The sequence below is a fragment of the Apium graveolens genome, chromosome 8 (assembly GCF_009905375.1).
Source record: "Apium graveolens cultivar Ventura chromosome 8, ASM990537v1, whole genome shotgun sequence".
Classification (NCBI taxonomy): Eukaryota; Viridiplantae; Streptophyta; class Magnoliopsida; order Apiales; family Apiaceae; genus Apium; species Apium graveolens.
The window spans coordinates 193,609,464-193,633,043 of NC_133654.1; positions in this window are offsets into that span (position 1 = coordinate 193,609,464).

The window sequence follows — 23,580 nt, forward strand, 5'->3', positions numbered from 1 at the left end:
GATTGTTTGTATGATTTGATGATTGCATGTTGTAGAGCTTGTTTTCCTGATGATTTTGGTATATTATACGTCTGATTTGGAGTTCAATAACATGTTCAAATTTGAGTTTGATTTTCGAATTTTAAAATTAGGGTTTATAAACAGTGTGAATGTTTTCAATTGAAATTTGGGGGTTTTTGATTCAGGGGTTATTAGCTGTTGATTTATAGTGGGTTGTGTTCCTTATGAAATTTGCAATCGATTGATATATAGCTCGTTAACAGAGGATGCTTGAATCGAAGGGAGTTGTGTTTTAAAGATTTATGATGTTCGCCGGAAACCGGCGATATTCTTGGCCAATTTCCGGCCAGAACAGGGATGATTAGAATGTTTTGATTGCATGAACAAGTTCCTGGTGTTGTGTAGTGTTGATCTGGAGGTGTTGGTGGGGTGAGGATGCAGGGATCGTCTTCTCCGGCCACCCCCGATTTTCCGGCGACTGGAACTGCAAAATTACAGTTTAGTCCCTGTAGTTTTGAAGATGGTGAAGATTAGTCCCTGTAGTTTGCAAAGTTTTCAAAAATAGGATTTCTGTTTATAAAATGTTTAAAAATCATATTTCCTATTTATTTTTATTATAAAAATTCATTTTTAATTTCTGAAAATTCTAAAAAATTAATATTTTAATTCCGAAAATTATTTTTAATTCAAAAATAAATCTGAATTAATTAGTTAATTAATTTCAGTTAATTTTTAATTGATTAATTAGTCAATTAATTCGAAAATTAATTGATTAATTGATTTAATTAATTATTAATTGTTTTTAATTAAATATTTAATTAGATTTAATTATTTAAAAATGATTTAAAAATTCTAAAAAATAGTTTCGAGCTTTAAAATATTATTCTAAATTATTTCCAAGGCTCGATAATTATTATAAAATTGTTTCGGAGCCAGAATTGGCCAGCCGAACCCTGTTTATTAACCCGAAATTGATCCAACGACCCGTTTTAATTCCGAAAAATGTTTTAAAAATCATTTTAAATACCCGAAAGCCTATTTATAACCCGAGACTTCTTTATAAATGATTTGTATTTGATTATGTGATGTATTATGTGTTATATGTGACTTGTTGATTGACTATCGGTCTATACTTTCGGTGTTTACTTGATTATTGCATAACTTTCAATCCGTTAATCGGATTTGGGTAAAACGAAGGGTAGATAGAAGTATGTGTTGCATAGAATCCTATGAGTTGATGATTGATAGATGCTTATAATATGTGAGCAGAAAAGGCAAGACATAGGAAAGGGAAACATGTAGTTGAGGAGTAAAACGATTGTGATTGGAAGCGAGTGCAGGATTGTAAGCTAATACCAGGCAAGTGTTCTGAACTCTCTCGAGATATTTAGTACTTGATAGTCTTGTTGACATTGCAAGTGCTTTGAAGCACAGAAACCTAAACCCTGATTTCAGTTATTGTTCTTGAGCCATGAACCATATTCTTTCTAAGCCATTGATTATTGTATACCCAAACCCGAACCACAAATCTATGATACTACTCCACAAATACATACAAACTAAATACTAAACACAGAACTGAATTATTATATACTCAACCCATGGTATCTTATGCTTTGAAAGACCAAATTCTTGAAACCCTGAAATATTCATTCCATTATTATCCAATTCTTTCATTACCCAACATCCAAGCCTTGAAAGTACCTTGTTGGTCCACACAAGGGTTGAAACCCTTTCATTGTTAATCACTCACTATTGTTAATGATTCTGATTAATGTTTATTATTGTTTAATTTTGTTATTATGTTAGAATTGGATTGTTTTTAAAAAATTGGGGACCAGATTCGTGGTCAGACCATATAATGGTCAAGTTAGGCCAATGTGTGCCTTGGATCCAGTAGTTAGAGCAATATTGTGTGCTTTGCTCGGGGTTAGTGCGTGACTGATCAGCAGCCTAACCTTAGTTTTAAAATAAAAATATAGTATCCAATTCTAAATCATAATCCATTGTTCACTTGATATCATAACCATATTCACTTGATGATCATTATTCTCACTTTTGTCATTGTGACTTGCTGAGCTAGTTAGCTCATTTGTACGATGTTGTTTATACTCTTTCCAGTTAAAAAGGAACCAGTTGGTAGCAAGGATCCCCAGTCCAGTGCGAGAGCTAGGGATTAAGGCTGTTAAAGCTGAGCTAGTAGGCTTCTTTTGGAATAATGTAAATTTGTAAAAGTTTGTAATATGTTTCATACTCAGTTTGAGATTGAATGGTTGAGATTTAATCGGTATGTAATATATTAGTGTGTTTGGCTTGTGTGCATACTTTAACCTATTGCGATCCGTGGTAGTTGGTAAGTAGGGTCACCGCATATTATTATTATTATTATTATTATCTTTATTATTGTTATAAGCAGGTTGTAAACAGTGTGTGTGTGGACCCCAAATTTCTGACCCGGGTTTGGAGGGCGCCACATATACCTTTGCCAAATTATTGTTAAATCTGCTGCATACATCCCATATATTCATTATACACTCCCACACTTTAGCCACAAAAGAAAACAATCCCATTTTTCCCTCACTTAAAGCTCTCCCATTTTGCATTCCAGCAGTTCGGATTTTCTGAGCAAGGGAGAAAGAAAAATTCATAACTCAAAATGTACGCATTCAAATATCATGAAAGTTTTACCATAGCTTCTATATATCATGGGTAAGCTTCGTACCAAATTTCAGCCTCAAATTAGGTTTTTTCAATTTTATAAAAATGTTTGAATGAGGTGCTGAAAAGTAACTCCAAAATTCTAACTTGTTTCTTGATTTTGTTTCTTAAGGATCTAGCCCTTCTAAGTGTTTTTCAAGCAAAACAAGCCCTAATCACCTTATTACTAACCCTCCTAGTGCTCAAGAAGGTATAACTTCCAACTCTGTAAAGTTTTAAGGGTGAGTTTAAGAGTTATTTATGATGTAGTGTCAAGATCCAAGAGTTTGTGTATGTGTAAGGTTATTTTACTCATATTCTTGCTAAGTACTTGAGTTTTTGAGTTGTGATGCTTGTATGTGTTGATAGATAAAGTATATAAGGTGTATGTGGGTGGATCTTGAGAAGTAAGAAGTGTTGTGTTGGTCATAAGTAGTGATTGTGTCAAGAACAAGTAGTAGAAATGGAATATGGAGCCTATTGCACTTGGTCTGCCTTCTGCAGTGTATTCGGCCTTGTAAATATTTGAAATTTGTGAGTCACTGGCTATGAATGGGTAGATATTGATTTTTAGTTTCTGTACATGTGTGGATCGTCACGAGGGAATTTACGGTTTAAAAGTTATGACCGTTTTAGTGTAGAGCGTTCATACGAAAAGCCAACTGCGCATAGGCCACTTGCTTGATAATTTTGAAAGGCTAAAAATGATTTCGAAAATTTGGAAAAATCATGATAATTAAATAATGCAGCAAAGAAGACTGTCCAAAAAGAATTTTAAGAAAATATTAATTTTTCGATTTTATAAAAATGTTTTAGTAAAGCGAATCGATAATCGCGTACTAACTAAGATCATTGGTTATTGATTTTAGATCGCCAACAAAAGCCCCGAGACCATACCACTCCTAGCACTCGAGGCAAGTTTACGAAACCCTAACACAAATTATCCATGCTATATATACTATTGTGATATTGATGCTATGATTTACAATTCAAAAATATATGTTTGTTTGTGATATCAATACATTCCAATTATGCGATTATTTACGGAGACGAACTTCATTTTATACGAGTATGAGAAATTAAAACGTAATTTTAATATAATACAAGATAGTGGGAGTCAAAGATATTTTTAAATCAATTTAATCTCGGAATGAGCCGGACGCAGAAAATTTCGATTTCAATAAACAAAGTACTTTCGCGTAACATACATATTAAACGAACGATCGAGATTTGATTTATAACTAAAAGAGGTAATCCTATATTCAATCAAGGGATATCCTACTTGATTATTTATGTATAAGTAATACCTAAAGAGTTACTAAAATATCCAAAAAATACTTAAAGAGATATTGAAAAGTTTTTAAATCAATTCACTTTATCTAAAACGTATGTAATCATTCGAAGGATAATTATGAGATATCGAATCCCGTCTTAAACGATCGAGATTTGATTTATAACTAAAAGAGGTAATCGTATATTCACTCAAGGGATATCCTACTTGATTATTTATGTATAAGTAATACCTAAAGAGTTACTAAAATATCCAGAAAATACTTAAAGAGATATTGAAAAGTTTTTAAATCAATTCACTCTATCTAAAACGTATGTAACCATTTGAAGGATAATTATGAGATGTCGAATCCCGTCTTAAGCATTTAGATTTTTATCAATTCATTGAACCTTATTGAGAAACACTTTGTACTTAAGGTTTTATCAATTCATTGGACCCTTTTTAAAAATATTATGAGACCGTAAATATTTAATATTGCGTACCTAAAAAAAAATCATTTAAAAATAGACATAGTTCCCAAGGATACTTTCTAAATTATTCAAAATTTCTCGGAAGAGATCAATCATCTGAAACTTATAAAAACCTTAGGGAACTTAGTCTAGAAGCATGAAGGTTTTGCTTCCTCGCTCAATGAAAAATAAGTGAACAATATATGTAAAACTCTACTACGGTTAAGGGTGGAAAACGATTTTAAATTCAAAACTCCGACAACTCCCAAGGATCAATTGTAATAAAAGTGACGGATAAATTACCTTGTTTAAAGGTCAACTGAGAACGATGTATTCCTTCGATAAAGGATTTTATGTAAATGATATAATTGTTTTGGGACTGGAATGTGGCTTACCCGGCACGGAGAGGTATCGGGTAGTGACCAAGCGCGGAGTGGCGCAGTATACAATTATGTGGTCTCTGTGACCATTGACTTTCGGACTTGCACGGAAATGGGCAACCATCGTGTAATGTCTTAATAAGCCCAAAGGCGGCTAGGTTTGTATTCCTTCTACTAGTAGAGAAAATTTCGTATTCGGATGATCACCGGTACGTGGTTTATTCCAGTATAGTCCCTTCCTCCACTTTGGATAAATTGTTGTGAAACCTACAACAGAAGGCCGATAAGGCTGAGTTTTAAATAAGGATGTTGATGTACATATATCACATCCATATGAGAATCTTGGTTCAAGCATCATATTGAGATTTTGAGATAAAATGAGTACGAGTATAAGCCGATTAAACTGATACAGTTAAAGTTGAGTTTTTCAAAAAATTGACAAGCATATAAACTTTTAGAAACCTTGGATATACAATGCCTAATGGTTGTTTTTCCCTAAATAATTATATTGAGATAATGGATATCTATATCTTGCTGAGCATTAGTGCTCACTCTTGCTTTTATAAATATCATATCACAACAGATTACCAGCATGGCCCGAACCATGATGACTGCTCGCAAACGGGTAGGGGACGCCCGTAAGTACCGTAGACTGTTCGTCCGCCAGCCACCTCAGGTAGACGAATAGAGATAGTTTCCTTTTGAGTACTTGAACCAAGACTATTTGTGACCCGAGTCAGTCTCATGTAGAGCTGTTCTCGGCATTCACTCTTTTGAGATAATTTCCTTTGGTCTGTAATAACTTAAATACTTTAACGTTAATTTAGTAATGTTTCTGAGCATATAAGCTGTGTGTGTGTGAGTTTGGTTAAAAGGTCGAGTAATGATGTGAAAAGAGGATTAATTATTTATTAGTCAATATTAAGTGATCGTAACGACCCGAATTCCCGACCTTGAATTTGGGGGTGTTACAGCTTGGATCCTTTGGCCTTATTAAGTTTGTTAACATTTGTAGCGGATTTAGCATCAGAGTTTATGTTAACATTTTTCTTATCAGAATTTACACTATCAGACTTTGAATCAGAACTTACACTAGAAGGAACAATGCTAACTTTCTTTAAAGAAGGTTTTATTTGATAATAATCATAGTACAGACTATGATATTCCTTACAAGTATAAATGAAATGCCATAAACTATCACAATGAAAACAAGGATTTTGTGGCTTATATCTAACAGACTGACTCTTAACTCCTGACTTTGAAGGTAAGGAGTTTATGTTCTTATTCTTCCTGCAAAAAGAAGCCAGATGGTTAGAACTTCCACAGTTATGACATGTTTTTCTAGGAGCATCAGGAACAGGCTTATAATCATTGCTTTTATTCACACCTTCCTTTCCATTCCTATTTTTCCTAGGTGATTTTACCTTGTTTGCATTCTTAACATCTTTCAGCTTATACTTAAGCTGCTTCTTTGTCATTAAGCCTACGTTTACTTCAGGTGTCTTTTCCTGTTTTAGTTTGTCAGAAGTTAATTCCTTTTTAACTTCTGATTTCTCAGTATCAGACTTTACAGCTACAAACTTAACAGGTTTTAACTTTGGCTTTTGTTTAACAACTATAGGCTTAATATATACAGTTCCTTTATCATTCTTCTCCTCTCCATAACCTAAGCCCTCTTTCCAGTTTTCACTACTTAACAAATTCTGAGTTGTTCTTCCAGAGTTAGTCCAAGTCCTGATAATCTCTCTTTCCTTTTCTAACTCAGCTTTTAGAGATTCATTCATTTTAAGCACTTCATCTCTAACATAGAAAGCATCATCTCTATCTTTCTGAGTTTGATGAAACATGACTAACTCTTTTTCTAAATAATCATTCCTCTTTTTGCAAACAAGATTTTCGGAAGTTAATCTTTCACATGTTAAAGTTTGATCTCTATAGCTAATGAACATGGTTTTAAGATATCTTCTCAACTCATTAATATCATCAGTATGAAAGGCATAAGTAGTTTGAGGTACCTTTAACTCAGCAGCTTCAGAACTGCTTTTAGTACTTGCCATATCAGCATTTGCCATCAAGGCATAATTTTCCTCACTTTCAGAATCTGAGGTGTCTGTCCAGCTTTTGTTCTTTGTGACAAGAGCCTTGCCTTTGTCACCCTTTACTTTCTTGCAATCAGGAGATATTTGGCCTTTCTCACCACAGTTGTAGCATTTGACATTTGTATAATCTCCTCTGTCAGACTTTCCTCCTTTGCCCTCAGATTTTCTGAAAATCTTCTTATCAGAACTTGCACCTTTCCTGGAAAACTTCTTTCCCTTCCTGAACTTTCTGTATGCAATCTTCGTGATTCCTTTCACCATAAGAGCACACAGCTTCATCATCTCTTCATCAGCATCCGTCTCAGGCAGGCTTTTAGATTCTGAGTCATCATCACTATCAGAACTTGATGACTCAGTATCAGACTTTGTGAAGAGAGCTTTACCCTTGCCTTTCTTTGAGGTAGCTGTCTTTGGGGATTCTTCTTCAGCCTTAAGAGCAACTGTTCTTGACTTTCCTCCTTTTCTCTTGCTTCTTTGTTCCATCTCAAGTTCATAAGTCTTGAGCATCCCATAAATTTCATCAAGAGTCGTTTCATCAAGATTATAGTTGTCTTTTATTGTTGTTGCCTTCAAATCCCAGCTTTCAGGAAGAGCCAACAGGAATTTAAGGTTTGAGTCTTCAAGATCATACTCCTTATCAACCACTGACAAATCATTCAAGAGTTTGACAAATCTATCATATAAATCAGTCAATGACTCATTAGCCTTTGAGTCAAAGTGTTCATACTCTTGAGTAAGTATTATCTTCCTGTTCTTCTTAATCGTATCAGTTCCCTGACATCTTGTTTCCAAGGCATCCCATATCTCCTTTACAGTCTTGCAGTTTATTACCCTGTTTGACATTACATTATCAATGGCACTATGTAGTAAGTGTCGTACCTTAGCATCCTTAGCAATTGATGCGATATCTTCAGCAGTGTAATCAGTCTTCTCCTTTGGCACAGACTTTGCTGCTTCAACTACAACTGTAACAGCGAGCTTGGTTGGTTTATGAGGTCCTTCCTTAATTCTATCGAGATATTCTGGATCTGTAGCTTCCAGAAACATGGTCATCCTCACCTTCTATATGGGATATTCAGATGGTCTCAATATGGGAACTCTAATCATCTCATATCGGCTTTGGATTTGTGTCTTTGGAGGTTCTTCAGTTTGGTGGGCTTAGTTAGAGTTTTTTACTTCAGACATGATTGTTTTTGGATCTTAAACTTTTTGTGTGTTAACAGAAGGGCTCTGATACCACTTGTTATGTCACACACACACTGTAGAGGGGGGTGAATACAGTGTATAGTACAATCAAATCGAACTTTAATAACTTAAGTAATAGAAAATAAACTTTATTCAAAACAATAAACTCTGTTAGTATGGAACTGTCCTCTCTCAGTGATGAACAAATATCACGAGAGATGCTAGGGTTACAATGAATAATCTTCTCGATAATGATAACACTTATAGTGTAAACGCTATGTCTGTGTTTATATACTACACAATTACAAGATAATCGCTAATTGATATGGAATATAATTCAGCTTCCTAAAATATATCAATCAGATATCTTTTCTTCCAAGTATTCTATTCTTCATAGAATTCCTTCTTCATGCATATCTCTTCTTATGTTTGTCTCGATCTTCTCTTCCCGTAAATCAGCTGCCTTCCTTATCTGAACGTTTCCTTTAAGTCCTGATATTATCTTCTGATAAATATCTCCCGAACCTTAAGTACTGACGACTTAAGTTCTGACTTCAGTATAAGTGTTGATTCCAGTTAAGTACTGATTTGTCCTGTTTAAGTAAGATCTGAAAAACTAAACATAAATCACATTAGTCATGACATTATCATATATATCTAACACAAGGTCACAGTCATCTTCTGCAATATAAGACAATATCATGTTGCCTTGTGAACTTGACCTATATTGCCTTTTTTCTATCAAGCCATGGTCCATGTCACCTAGTAGATACAGGAACACAACTCCCGTCACCTCCTAGACTCGTATCACCTTCTAGGGACTCATTCAAGCTGCATCAATTGTGAAGCACTTTACAACACTTGTCTATTATTTAGACACGTGTACAAAGAGTGGAAATACTATACTTTAAATGAATTCTCCAGCAACCAGCTGTATAATACGAGAGCTCCATTGAAGAAAAAAATTATTAAGCTTGTATTTGTACTGCTATGTTGTTGAATTTATTGTAGCTAATCTTAATCGACTAGTTGTACAAGAGATGCATGTACTATAAAAAGACTAAGTCAAATTTACAGCCCTAATTAAGTTGTATGATAATCTAAGTTTGCACTTTGTATTGTATCACTTAAGTTTGTAAAAGCGTAAATAGATTATACTGAAATATTTTTATGTAAACAGTCTCAAGCCTAAGAATAAACTCTGGAAGAAGATCATGAAGATCATGCCTCAAATATATTGTGAAGAACCTTTCTTAGGTCACACAACACTATAGAAGGGGGTTGAATATAGTGTTTATACAATCAAATTGATTTATCAACACAAGTATGTAATAGTAATCAAGTATATTCATTATAATAAACTTTGTTACAATAGAACAGTTGTTCTCTCTCAGTGATGAATAATATCACTAAGAGCTGCTAGGTTACAATGTATAATCTTTCTCGTGAATGATAACACATATAGTGTAAACCCTAAGCTGTGTTTATATAGTACACAGTTACAAGATATCTTCTAATTGATATGGAATATAATTATGTCTCCTAAAATATATCAATCAAATATTATTTTCTACAAGGCTTCTAACTGTCCAACTCTTCATGCATATCTTCTATTGTTTTAGTCACGATCATTTCCTGTAAATCAGCTGCTTTCCTTATCTGAAGTATCTGCACTTAAGTCCTGATATAAATCCTGACGACCTTAAGTTCTGTTATAAGCTCTGACTTCAGTAAGTTCTGATTTCCAGTAAGTCCTGATATTAAGTTCTGAAACTAAACACAACAGATTAGACATGACATCTCAAATATATCTAACAATCTCCCTCAACTTGTAAATTATGAAAAAATATACAAGTTAATAAATATGATGATCTAAAAAACATTTAATTACAAATGCAATAAGAGTTTATTTAGACAACTAACTACAACTTACAGTCCTTGTAACTTTTACCAATTTTACTGAGTCAATATGAATCCAAAGTGATTCTTAACAAAGTTTGATATCAGCTTCTCTTCTGCATTCCTCAGGACTTGAGCTAATGTAGCTTTGACTTGCTTCATTTCTTCATCTTGACATCCAATCTGGTAGATTGCAGTCCTAAGTGCTGAGATGTGATTTCTTTCTAATCCATCACCAAGTCTGATTACTCTTGGATGAGATGAGTCTTCATTATAGCACATACATTTCTCTTTCAGAATAACTTCAAATTTAGCAGAATCATTCTTCATTAGAATTTCACTTCCATCATCTTCAACTATATTTGGAATGAATTCTGTAACCCTTGATCCAGAAATTCTTGCTTTATCCCTTATGGTCTTCATGATAAAATTTGACCATCTCCTAGTAATCTCAGACTTTATGTCCAAAAGATAATGAAAGAATTGAAGTTCTTTCAAATATTTGTTCAGCACATCTGATTCTAACGTTCTATATGTTCTTCCATCTTCAAAAAACAGAATCAGCTTTTATTTTACATTGCTTTTATCATGAGCATCCAGTACCACTTGAACAGATATAACCTTGTCAAGGTGTTTCTGTGTAACTTCTTCAAGAGGTTTGTCAGTCAATAAAAATGGATCTCTAGTAAGTACTTCAACTCTTGTCTTGATTTTGGCTTCTTCAGAACCTAATCTAGCTCTGTCTCCTGCTTCTCTGGCTTTCAATCCAAAAGTCATGAAATCAGATAAAAATTGACTTTTCTTAGGATCTGATGGATTAACATTCTTCTATAGGAGTTTTCTCTTATCAGTAACTTTCAATTTGTTCAAATCAACTTGAGCTTTGTCAGAGGTCGATGTCTTGATGACTTGATCAGAATTTGATGTTTCTTCTGTAGCTTGCTGTTCTTTACTCTGAACAACTTGAGCTATGTCAGAGGTTTTCTTAGATTCTTCTGTTATCTTCCTTCTTTTCAGAGTTTCAACAGTTTCATCTTCAGCAGCTGTATCATCAAACACTTGAACCATTTTACACATTGGTTTCATCAGGATTTGAGGAATCTTCATCTCCTATGTCTTTGTTTGTTCATCAATCTTTCCTTTCCCTTTTGCCTTGGGATCAATTTCAACTTGTGATTTTGTCTTGGGATTTGAAGCCTCAGAGCTTTCCTTGATCACAATGCCTTTTGCCTTAGGCCTTGGAGGTTTCTTTGCATCAAAAGCTTTAGACTTAAGATTTGTCTTCTTAGCTGCAAATCTAGCTTTTTCCTCCTTGAGAGTCTCTAAATCCATTCCAGGATTATGCTTGAGAAATAGTCTTCTAGCAATTTCTTCATCAAGTGTCTGAATCTTGGGATCTTTATAATAGACTGTAGTCTCCCTTCCCTTAAGCTTCAGAGTTTGCAAAAACATCTGAGAGACTCTACTTCCTCCTTGAATGAGAATATCAGAACTTGATATCAGACTTTGATCATCAGAACTTGCTTTCAGAGTTTGAGCATCTACAGCTTCAAAACTTGTCTTCTTCTGTGTAGAAGATTTGCTAAAATCAGAAATTAGTTTCCTTGAAGAAAATTTGCTGCTTTGCCCTTGACCTTAACCCTTGCTAGGGTTTCCCTGGTCATCTTCTTTATCATCCTTCTTCTTCAGTACTTGACTAGTAGAGCATTTGGACTTCACTACCTTCTCCCCTTTTTGGCATCATCTGGTAGGAGTAGAGATAGAAAAAGTTCCACTGAAGATTGGATTTCATTCAGTTGAGCTTGTTGAGAGGCTTGATTCTGCAGGACCTTAGTCAGTTGGGCCTGTTTCTTTTTTTGAACCTTCTCAATAGCCTCTACCTTCATGAATCGGTATGATAAACCTATTCTTGTACAGCTTGATCATTAGGTCCAGCTTATCAGCATTTTCCTGTAGTTTATCAACCTTGGCATGAGTAATGGAGTGTTGACCTTGAAGGCTTTTAGTACCGAGAGCTGTGACTTTAAGTTGAGCTTTAAAGTCAGAATTTTTCATCAACTCATCAGCTTTAGCAATATGTTCTAACATAACTTTTGAGCTTGGAGCATCTTGTTCAACACACTTTTTTAATTAGTGCCTCCTTTCCAATAGTTTGAGCTGGTGTGTTTACTGGAGATGACTCTCCAGAACTTGCAAGAAACTCATCATCTTCTGATAACACAAGTGTGTGTGTGGCTGTTGGAGATTCTGGTACAACTTCATCTGTTTCCACATCCAGAATTGGAGTATTTGGAACTTCAGCATTTAGTGGAGAAATAGGTGGAGTTGTCACTTGTCCTTGTGGTGCTTCCAAAAACAGGACAGATGGAATGATCAGCCTATGAATGTCAATTTCAGGACTTAATCTTGAATCTTCAACTTGAACATTTTCTTTTATTGGAGAGACAGGAGGTGTGATCACTGTATTGAAATAATGTCTTTAGCTTGAGGTGGAGGTGGCAAAGCTTCAATCACTATTGGTCCCGTTGAGATCAGAGATTCCTAATCCCCTTCCTCAGCTTTTTGAGCACCCTTAGATTGAGGTTGTGCCATATGCCTTCCTGCTCTCATTTTCTTTGATCTCCTGGATGGTGGAGGAGTTGCTTGAGCAGCATCAGAACTTGAAGTTCTTTTCCTCTTTAAAATATCAGAACCCTCAGCTTTAGTCTGTTTCTGAGGAACTGACTCTTCAGCTTCTACGTCCTTCTGAAAAATTACATTTTCAGCTTCTACTGTCACAGTTTCTGATGCATGAAACTGGACTTGCTCCTCTTTATCTGATTCATCCCTAAGAATCATCCTTCTTCTCCTTGGTGGAGATTTAGGAACATATTTTGATCTTGAAGGTTTGGGTGTAGATGTTGTAGCAGATGGTTGTGGTTGAGAAGATTGTGCAAGTTTGAAATAAGTTCTGATGGTAGGCTGTGGTTGAGGTTGAGAAGTTTGAGCTGGTTAAGTATTGGTTGTAGGTGCTGATGGAGGTTGAGATGGTGCAACTTCAGGATATATGGTACTTTATGTGAGAGGATCAGAATTTACTAAGCACTGTTTTACTGATTGAGGAATTTGAAGGGGTCTTAGTATAGTCTTCTTATTATCAGTAGATAATAAGTCTGTGAAGGCCCTTTTAGCAAGCTTAAAGGGTTGAATTATCTCACTATAGTTTTGAGGCTTATCAGGACAACAAAAACTGTAAATTAATTGACAAAATCTAGCAAAGTACATAGTATTTGGATCCTCATTCATTCTATCCCCAATAAAACCAAGAATAACAATAGCATAATCAAAGTGAGTTTGATTTAGAAGTGCATACCCTATTTGCTGACTGAGAATGAGAATGACATCAAAGTTTGAGCATTTGTTGGCAAAAGCTCTAGTGATGCAGTCAAAGAAGAAACTCCACTCCCTTCTAATGTATGGCCTCTTCAGTTGTCCCAGCTTGGACAAACCTTTCTCATAGACAAGACTGGCCATCATACCCTATAGAAGTGGCTCCTCTATCTGAGCATTGAAAGTGCAATTTTCTGGTAAGTGCAAAGCCTGTCGAACTGTTGACAATATTACCAGATGCTCTTCTTCCCCTATTTTGAAGATGATACTTGGGGACCCAGCTTCACCACCATCATCATAAACACCACTCCTCCAAAACTCCAGTATTTGAGTTCCTGAGAGTAATTGTGGTTGGGTCAAAGCATTCCCAATCTCACTTCGAGCCAGAAAGTCTTGAACAAAATGAAGATCTGATGGAGCATCATCCTAGCTAAGAATAGCCATGTAGTTGTTGGGGACGAACTTGGCTCCATTAAAGATGATGTCCTTGGGCGCCATTTCTGTATGAAATTAAGTGAAAGTTGTGTGTACGAAAGGTGTTTGATAAAATGCATGTAAGAAAAAGCTTTAGAGAATATTATAGAGTGAGAGACAGAATAAGAGAGATTAGAACGTAAAAATAGTAGGTAAAAGATTGTAAAATCTTTTAACTCTCTTATTTATACACCCCACGTGACAAAGGCTAATTTTGTGAAGCAGAACAGACCTTTTACACCTGGCAGCATAGAAACAGTAAAAAAAGTAATGAGTGGGCACGGTAAACGTGCAGTAATTATTGCTCACATGTTGTTACCAATACAAACACACAACCCATTAACCAAATGATTATCACTGTTTTTATCTCACTTAATTATTTTCTGATAAAATGTAACTGTTACAATAAATACTAAAAATAAGCCAAGTAATTAAATAATGCCACGTAAGCATCAGAGTTTCCATTAGGATTTGCATTAGAACTTGACTATTATCAGAATTTAACGGTCATCAAAACATGGCATCTGTACTCATAATGTGAATGACTATATCTGTGATTCTTCACACAAATACTGACTGGTTTCTTCAGAGTTTAATCATCAGAACTTTCATCAGAACTTGTCCTCATAATTTATGCAAATAATACTTAACTGTTTGTAAAAAACAACTTAATCACTATAGTAATTTTCATCATTCATATGGAGTGAGAGTGTGTGCATTTACAAATGATCAAATAATGATTAAAGTCTGATAAACTTCAGTATATCTTAGAAATAAGGCATAACTAAGAAAAGTGCTTAAAATCTATCTTTAATTTTGAAGGATACTATAGAATAAATTTATGCAAGAGTCCACCTCAACTGTTTGTGCTCATTTTATGCATATTTTGACATTCTTTTTACAATGACTTCTCAGTGTAAATGAGTCACAACTGCTATCAGAATTTATGCTATTATCAGAGCATTTCTCCAGTAATCAGAGAATGTGAAAAGTCACCAAGAAAAATTTATTTGCTTTTCTAATGCATATAACTTAATACCAGCAATGCACTTGGGTCTTCCCTTTCACGTATTTACTCTAGATCTCAAAGGAGTACCTGACTTCAATTTTCTTTTCATTTGTTTTCTTCAGATAAGTGAGGCTTATCAAGCATGTAGTTCATCCTTAAGATTTACTAACATCAGAATTTGACAGATGAGAAGCAAAAATCTAGTTTGTGACTTAGTAATAAGATACACAAAGTAAATTTGACTAAGATCAAAATCAGAGTGTGCTTGTGTTATGGATTTCCATATAAATAACTAATTCAAACATGGGATATGTAGTTTGTTAAAGACTACTAAGTCAACATCTAACAAATTATCCTCATTGGAGTGAATAGTCACAGAACATTCAAAACACTATCAGAGTATATAGAATCACATCAGATAACAATCAGTATTTAATATATTACAATTTAAGCACATATTACATGGAGATAAAACAATCTGTAAACACTGATCATAAAGTCTGATGCATGAGAATATAAACTAAACAGATTTTGAGAAAGAACCTGAAACCATTCCAAGTTCATTTACCAGTCTTTTAAAAGTAGCTTCACATAGTGGTTTTGTGAAGATATCTGCTAGTTGTTGATCTGTTGGAACAAAATACAATTCCACTGTACCTTCCATCACATATTCCCTTATGAAACGGTACCTAATGCTGATGTGCTTTGTCATTGAGTGTTGAACTGGATTACCTGTCATAGCAATAGCACTTTGATTATCACTGTAAATGGGTATTTTAGAAAATTCTAACCCATAGTCCAGTAGCTGATTCTTCATCCAAAGAATCTGTGCACAACAGCTTCCTGCAACAATATATTTTGCTTCTACAGTTGATGTGGAAATTGATTTCTGTTTCTTGCTAAACCAAGAAACCAATCTGCCTCCAAGAAATTGGCAGCTTCCAGTAATGCTTTTCCTCTCTATTTTGTATCCTGCAAAATCTGCATCTGAGTAAACTATTAGCTTAAAATCTAAATCTCTAGGATACCACAATCCTAGATCAGCTGTACCCTTGAGGTACTTGAAAATTCTTTTCACAGCTATTAGATGAGGTTCTCTTGGATCAGCCTGAAATCTTGCACAAAGACAGGTAGCATACATGATATCAGGTCTACTTGTAGTTAAATAGAGTAAAGAGCCAATCATACCTCTGTAGTTAGTAATATCTAATGATGCTCCAGTATCTTTATCTAACTTGGTTACAGTGGCCATGGGAGTGGATGCACTTGAATAGTCTTGCATTTCAAATTTCTTGAGTAAATTTATGGTGTACTTGGATTGATTTATGAATGCACCTTCTTCATTTTGCTTGACTTGAAGTCCCAGAAAATAGCTAAGTTCTCCTATCATACTCATTTGATATCTTGACTGCATTAGCTTTGCAAACTTTCACAGAGTTTGGCATTTGTAGAACCAAAGATAATATCATCAACATATATCTGTACCAAAAGTAAGTCCTTTCCATGGTTGAGGTAGAACAATGTTTTATCAATTGTGCCTCTGATAAATCCACTTTCCAGAAGGAATTGAGCTAAAGTCTCATATTATGCTTTTAGAGCTTGCTTAAGGCCATAAAGTGCTTTATCAAGTCTGTAGACATGATTATAAAATTTTGGATCTACAAATCCTGGAGGTTGTTCAACATATACCTCTTCTTCCAATTCCCCATTGAGAAAAGCACTTTTCACATCCATTTGAAAGACTTTAAACTTCTTGTGAGCAACATAAGCCAAAAAGATTCCTATGGCTTCCAATCTAGCAACTGGAACAAATGTTTCATCATAGTCAATACCTTCATGTTGAGAGTAACCTTTAGCAACCAGTCTTGCTTTGTTTCTTGTAATTATGCCATCACTGTCAGTTTTGTTTCTGAACACCCATTTTGTGCCAACAATGGATCTTTTTTTTGGTCTTGGCACTAGGGTCCAGACTTTATTTCTTTCAAATTCATTTAACTCTTCCTGCATTGCTTGCACCCAATCAGCATCTTGAAGAGCTTCTTCCACTTTCTTTGGTTCATTCTGAGATAGAAAGGAATGATAGAGACATTCATTTGATGTTGTTGTTCTAGTCCTGACACCTGCTTCAGGATCTCCAATTATTAAGTGAGGTGTGTGTGATTTAGTCCACTTCCTTGCAGATGGAAGTTGATCTCTAGAACTGGATCCTCCCCCATGATCCATGCTGTCTCCATCAGCATTTTCTGATGCTCCCCCTGAAGTTATGCTCTCTGAAATTTTAGAATTTGAGTTGGATCCTTCAGGTTTTGAAGAATCAGAGTTTCCAGAATTATCACAATTTGGCTCATCAGAACTTGATGAATCAGAACTTGAAGAGCCAGTGGCAGGTTCTGATGCTTCTTGAGATTCTTGAATTGTGGTAGGATCATTATCTTGCTCCCCCTGAGCAGGTGCATTTTCCCTTGGAGTAGTTACCACAGTTTCAATGACATCAGAGTTTAACCCGTCAGAACTTACAGGATCAGGATTTAGGTCATCAGAATTTACAGAATCAGAATTTAAATCTTCATTTTCAAATCCCAGCTGATCATGATCATTGAAATCTTCAAGTCCAGTAATATTTTTATCATCAAAAGATACATTGATAGATTCCATGACAACCCTTGTTCTTAAATTGTAGACTCTGAAGGCTTTTATGGAAAGTGGATATCCAACAAAAATTCCTTCATCAGCTTTTAGATCAAATTTTGACAGCTGTTCAGGATGAGTCTTAAGAACAAAACACTTATATCCAAATACATGAAAGTATTTCAGATTTTGCTTCTTTTTCTTCACCATCTCATATGGTATTTTTCCATGCTTATTTATGAGTGTAGCATTCTGTGTAAAACAAGCAGTCTGCACAACTTCAGCCCAAAGTAGGTTGGTAGCTTTGCTTCGTCAAGCATAGTTCGTGCAGCTTCAATGAGAGTCCTGTTCTTTCTTTCTACAACTCCATTTTGCTGTGGAGTTCCAGGTGCAGAAAATTCCTGCTTTATTCCATGCTCTTTGCAGAACTCTTCCATGGTTGAATTCTTGAACTCAATGCCATTATCACTTCTTGTTATTTTAACAGAATCTTTGACCAACTTATCCAGCTGTTTGACATGATCAGTTAGAGTAGATGCAGTTTCATTCTTCTTGTGCAAGAAATACACCCAAGTGTATCTTGTGAACTCATCCACTATAACCATAACATATTTCTTCTTTACAATGGGCATGACATTCAATGGACCAAATAGATCAACATGCAGTAAGTGATAAGGCTCAAGAATTGAGGATTCAGTTTTGCTTTTGAATGAAGATTTTCTTTATTTTTCCTTTTGACATGAATCACAAAGGCCATCAGGAGCACATACTGATTTTGGCAGTCCTCTCACAAGATCTTTCTTTACTAGCTCATTTATGTTGTTAAAATTTAAATGAGAGAGTCTCTTGTTCCAATTCCAGCTTTCTTTAATTGATGCTCTGCTTAACAGACAGATTGCAGAACCATCAGATTTTGTTAAAAGTATGGCTTCATATATGTTACCATGTCTGTAACCTTTCAGAACCACTTTGCCTGTAGAATTACTTACAAGTTCACAGTGTTCTTCAAAGAAATCCACATGATAACCTCTGTCACAGATTTGACTCACACTTAGCAGATTGTGATTAAGTCCTGAGACAAGAGCTACTGATTTAATTATGACATTCCCAAGATTGATATTGCCATATCCCAGAGTCTTTCCCATGTTGCCATCTCCATAAGAAACTCATGGGCTAGCTTTCTCCACAAAGTCTGATAACAGGGATTTATTTCCAGTCATATGTCCTGAACATCCACTGTCCAGAACTAGAATGTTTTTCCTGTTGCCATGCAATCACAAAGACCACTATTGGTTACTTTTAAGGACCCAGACTTGCTTGGATCCTTTGGCCTTTTTAAGTTTGTTAGCATTTGCAGCGGATTTAGTTTCAGAGTTTATGCTAACATGCTTCTTATCAGACTTTATATTAGACTTTGCATTAGAATTTACACTAGAAGGAATTACACTAACTTTCTTCAAAGAAGGTTTTATTTGATAATAATCATAGTACAAACTATGATATTCCTTACAAGTATAAATAGAATGCCATAAACTACCACAATGAAAACAAGGATTTTGTGGTTTAAACCTAAAAGACTGACTCTTAACTCCTGATCTATGAGGTAAAGAGTTTATATCTTTATTTTTCCTGCAAAAAGAAGTAAGATGGTTAGAGTTTGCACAATTATAACATTTCTTTAGAGGAGCATTAGGAACAGGCACATAATTATTGCTTTTATTCACACCTTCCTTTCCATTCTTATTTTTCCTAGCTTCCTTTAACTTGTTCACATTTCTAATCTCTTTCAGCTTATGCTTAAGCTGCTTCTTTGTCATTAAACCTATGTTTACTGAAGCTGATTTGTCCTGTTTCAATTTGTCAGAAGTTGACTTTTCTTTGACTTCTATTTTAGAATCATTCATCTTTTCAGACTTTGACACATCATTTTTTGCTACAAATTTAACAGGATTAACTTTAGGCTTTTCAGCTTTCTTGGTAAAGTTTGGTTTAGATGACACCGTTTCCTTTTCTTCCTTATCATCTAGGTAACCTAGACATTCTTTCCAATTTCCATTTTCTAAGATTTTCTGAGTTGTTCTTCTATAGTTAGTCCAAGTTTTTATTATCTCCTTTTCCTTTTCCAGTTCATATTTAAGAGATTTATTCAATTTTAGCACTTCATCTCTAACATACAAAGCCTCATCTCTTTCTTTCTGAGTTTGATGGAACATAACTAATTCTTTTTTTAAATAGTCATTTCTGTTTCTAAGAGCAAGACTTTCAGATGTTAATATTTTATTTGTTAAAGTCTGATCTCTAAAACTAATGAACATGGTTTTCAGATATAATCTTAGCTCAGAAATATCATCAGTATGAAAAGTAAGAGTAGATTGAGGTACCTTCAATTCAGCAACATCAGAACTGCTATCAGCATTTGCCATCAAGGCATAGTTCACCTCTTCTTCAGAATCTAAAGTGTCTGCCCAGTTTTTCTTCTTTGTGATAAGTACCTGTCCTTTATCACCTTTTCCTTTCTTGCAGTCAGGAGAGATGTGGCCTTTTTCACCACAATTGTAGCATTTGACATTTGATTTGTCTCCTTTGTCAGACTTTCCTCCTTTGCCTTCAAACTTTCTGAACCCTTTCTTTTCAGAACTTCCACCTTTCCTAGAGAACTTCTTACCCTTTCTGAATTTCTTGTAGGCTATCTTTTGTGATACCCTTCACCATAAGAGCACACAGTTGCATAATCTCTGCATCAACATCAACTTCTGATAAATTTTCAGATTCTGAATCATCATCATCAGAATATGATGACTCTGAATTAGACTGTATGATGAGAACCTTTCCTTTTCCCCTCTTTGAGACAACCACTTTAGGAGATTCCTCCTTAGCTTTAAGAGTAACTGTCTTTGACTTTCTTCCATGTCTTTTGCTCATTTGATCCATCTCAAGTTCATGAGTCTTGAGCATACCATAAATTTCATCAAGAGTAGTTTCAGCGAGGTCATAGTTGTCTCTTATGGTAGTAGACTTTAAATCCCAATTTTTAGGAAGAGCTAAAAGGAATTTTAGATTTGAATCTTCAAGATCATATTCCTTGTCCACCAGTAACAGATCATTCAAGAGTTTGGCAAACCTGTCATATAAATCAGTTAATGACTCATCAGCTTTTGAGTCAAAGTGCTCATACTCTTGTGTGAGTATAGTTTTCCTATATTTTTTAATTGCATCAGTTCCCTGGCATCTTGTCTCCAAAGCATCCCATATCTCCTTTGCAATCTTGCATTCAATTACCCTATTTGACATGACATTGTCAATTGCACTATGAAGCAGATGCCTTACCCTTGCATCCTTGGAAATAGATGAGATGTCTTCAGTTGTGTACTTACTTTTCTCCTTTGGTATCATCTTTGCAGGTTGATCAGCAACTGCAACAGAAAGCTTGGTAGGCTTATATTGTCCATCATTAATTCTATCAAGGTATTCTGGATCTGTGGCTTCCAGAAACATAGCCATCTTTGCCTTCCATATAGGATACTCAGACGCTCTCAGTATGGGAACCCTAATACTCTCATATCGATTGTGAGTTTGATTGTTTTGAGTATCTTGAGTTTTGGTGGGCTTAGGTGGGGTTTGTGTTTCTTTAGACATGATTGTAAACTGGATCTCACTGTTTGTAAATCAACAGAGTTGCTCTGATACCACTTGTTAGGTCACAAAACACTATAGAAGGGGGTTGAATATAGTGTTTATACAATCAAATCGATTTATCAACACAAGTATGTAACAGTAATCAAGTATATTCAATATAATAAACTCTGTTACAATAGAACAGTTGTTCTCTCTCAGTGATGAACAATATCACTAAGAGCTGCTAGGTTACAATGTATAATCTTTCTCGTGAATGATAACACATATAGTGTAAACCCTGAGCTGTGTTTATATAGTACATATTTACAAGATATCTTCTAATTGATATGGAATATAATTCTATCTCCTAAAATATATCAATCATATATTATCTTCTACAAGTCTTCTATCTGTCCAACTCTTCATGCATATATTCTATTGTTTTAGTCACGATCCTTTCCTGTAAATCAGCTGCTTTCCTTATCTGAAGTATCTGCACTTAAGTCCTGATATAAATCTTGACGGCCTTAAGTTCTGATATAAGCTCTGACTTCGGTAAGTTCTGATTTCCAGTAAGTCCTGATATTAAGTTCTGAAACTAAACACAACAGATTAGACATGACATCTCAAATATATCTAACAAGCTTGTAGTTGAATAAATCTGTTTTGAGAAAAACATTCTAAGTCTTATAGAGAAGTCATTCGAGAACTCCAAAATGACTTATCCACAAGTCAAAAATAGCTTATAGAGAAGTCTCAGAGATATCGACAAGTCAAATGAAGATATGAAGATTGGAGATATCGACAAGTCATTTCTGCAATAGTGAACTCAGAGATATCGACAAGTCAAATTGAAGATGTGAAGATTGGAGATATCGATAAGTTAAATTCTCATTAGAGATCTCAGAGATATCAATAAGTCAATATGCCTATAAAGATCTCAGAGATATCGACAAGTCTTTTCTACATGCAGAAATTCAATGATCTCTGTTACGACCGGCATTTTATGTAATATTATTTGTGAATAATATTAAGTTAAATAAAAATATATTCAATGCTTGTACGTTTGTGTGAGTGAAAATTTTTGCATTTTAAATTTGCTCTGGGTAGTATATGATTTTTCAAAGCAAGAATTTATTTAATTTCTTTATTTTTGATTTATAAGGAATATTCTAAGCTTTGGAAAAATTTTCTTTTAAAAGACATTTTGTACACAAATTTTGAAAATGATTTTATAAAGTCTCTAAAAATCCAAGTTATTTTATGGTATAAATTTTATAATTTTTGAACTTGTACTTTATTATATAAAAATAAATCTTTGGAAATTAGTTGCTTAATAATTATCAAATTACATGAATAACCTTGCATGCAAACTCTCTTCTATTTAACCAAAGGGCTAAAGAGTCAATAACCACCCCACTAACTCACAAATTGCTAGCCAAATTACCTCCTTGACCTTGCATGCAAACTTGCCTAACTTTGGCTAGAGGGTTACTCTTGTAATTTCTCACATCCACTCACTTGTGGGCAAATAAAAACCAAACAATCAAGATGATCACTCCACCATTTCTACATTTTTTCTCCCTCTCCTCTCCCTCCTCCCACCTTTCCTCTCGGCTTTTTGCCGAAGCCCTACCCCCCTCCCCTTTTCTTCATTCCACATTCAAGTTTCCACCTCCCATACAAGTAAATATTACTTCCTATATCATGATCATTTATATTCCAAAGAGTTTTGAGTAAAAAGTTTAAGTTTTAAAGTTGCATGTTAAGGTTTTAGTGAAACTCAAATATACAATCTTGATTCTTATGGATTTAAGGTTGTTTTTGAGAGGACTACAATGAATGGATAAGTGCCAAGTCATGAGAAGGAAAATCTTGATGATTTAATGGCCATTTCCATCCATTTCATTCGGCCATGACCATATGGGAGCCGAATGAATGGTCCTTGAAATCATTCTTGTTGTTTTGATCAATTTTTGCATGTTTATGTGATAATGACTTAAATTTTGTGGTGATAATTTGATAAAACTCCTTGCATGCTAAGTGATCATCTAGGTATACCTTATGCTAGGCTTGCATGTCAATTTTAAGATGGAATATATGTAGAAAATGGGTTGTTTTGGGTTGAAAAACCCGAAGGCATGCATGCATGTGGAATTCTCTTAGTTTGTTGTAAGATTTTGATCATTTGGAAAAGATTTTGTTAGTGAGCCTTAATTTCAGTAGGAATAATGTGATAATATGGATTTATGCTTCTTGTTGCATGGTAATAATTTGTGGTTATCTTTTATAAAAATATATATCATGTTGTTTCAAAAGCATAAAGGTTTATGAGTTGTAAAGAGTAGTCTCTTTTATTTTGCCATAGTTGCACCATAGGTAAGGATGATCTCACCAAGGGTATTTTGAGAAAAAAAAAGAGTTAGTTCAGTAGAACACCAAGTATAGGTCTTGGTTTAAGTATTTAGTTGTTGATAATTGGGTT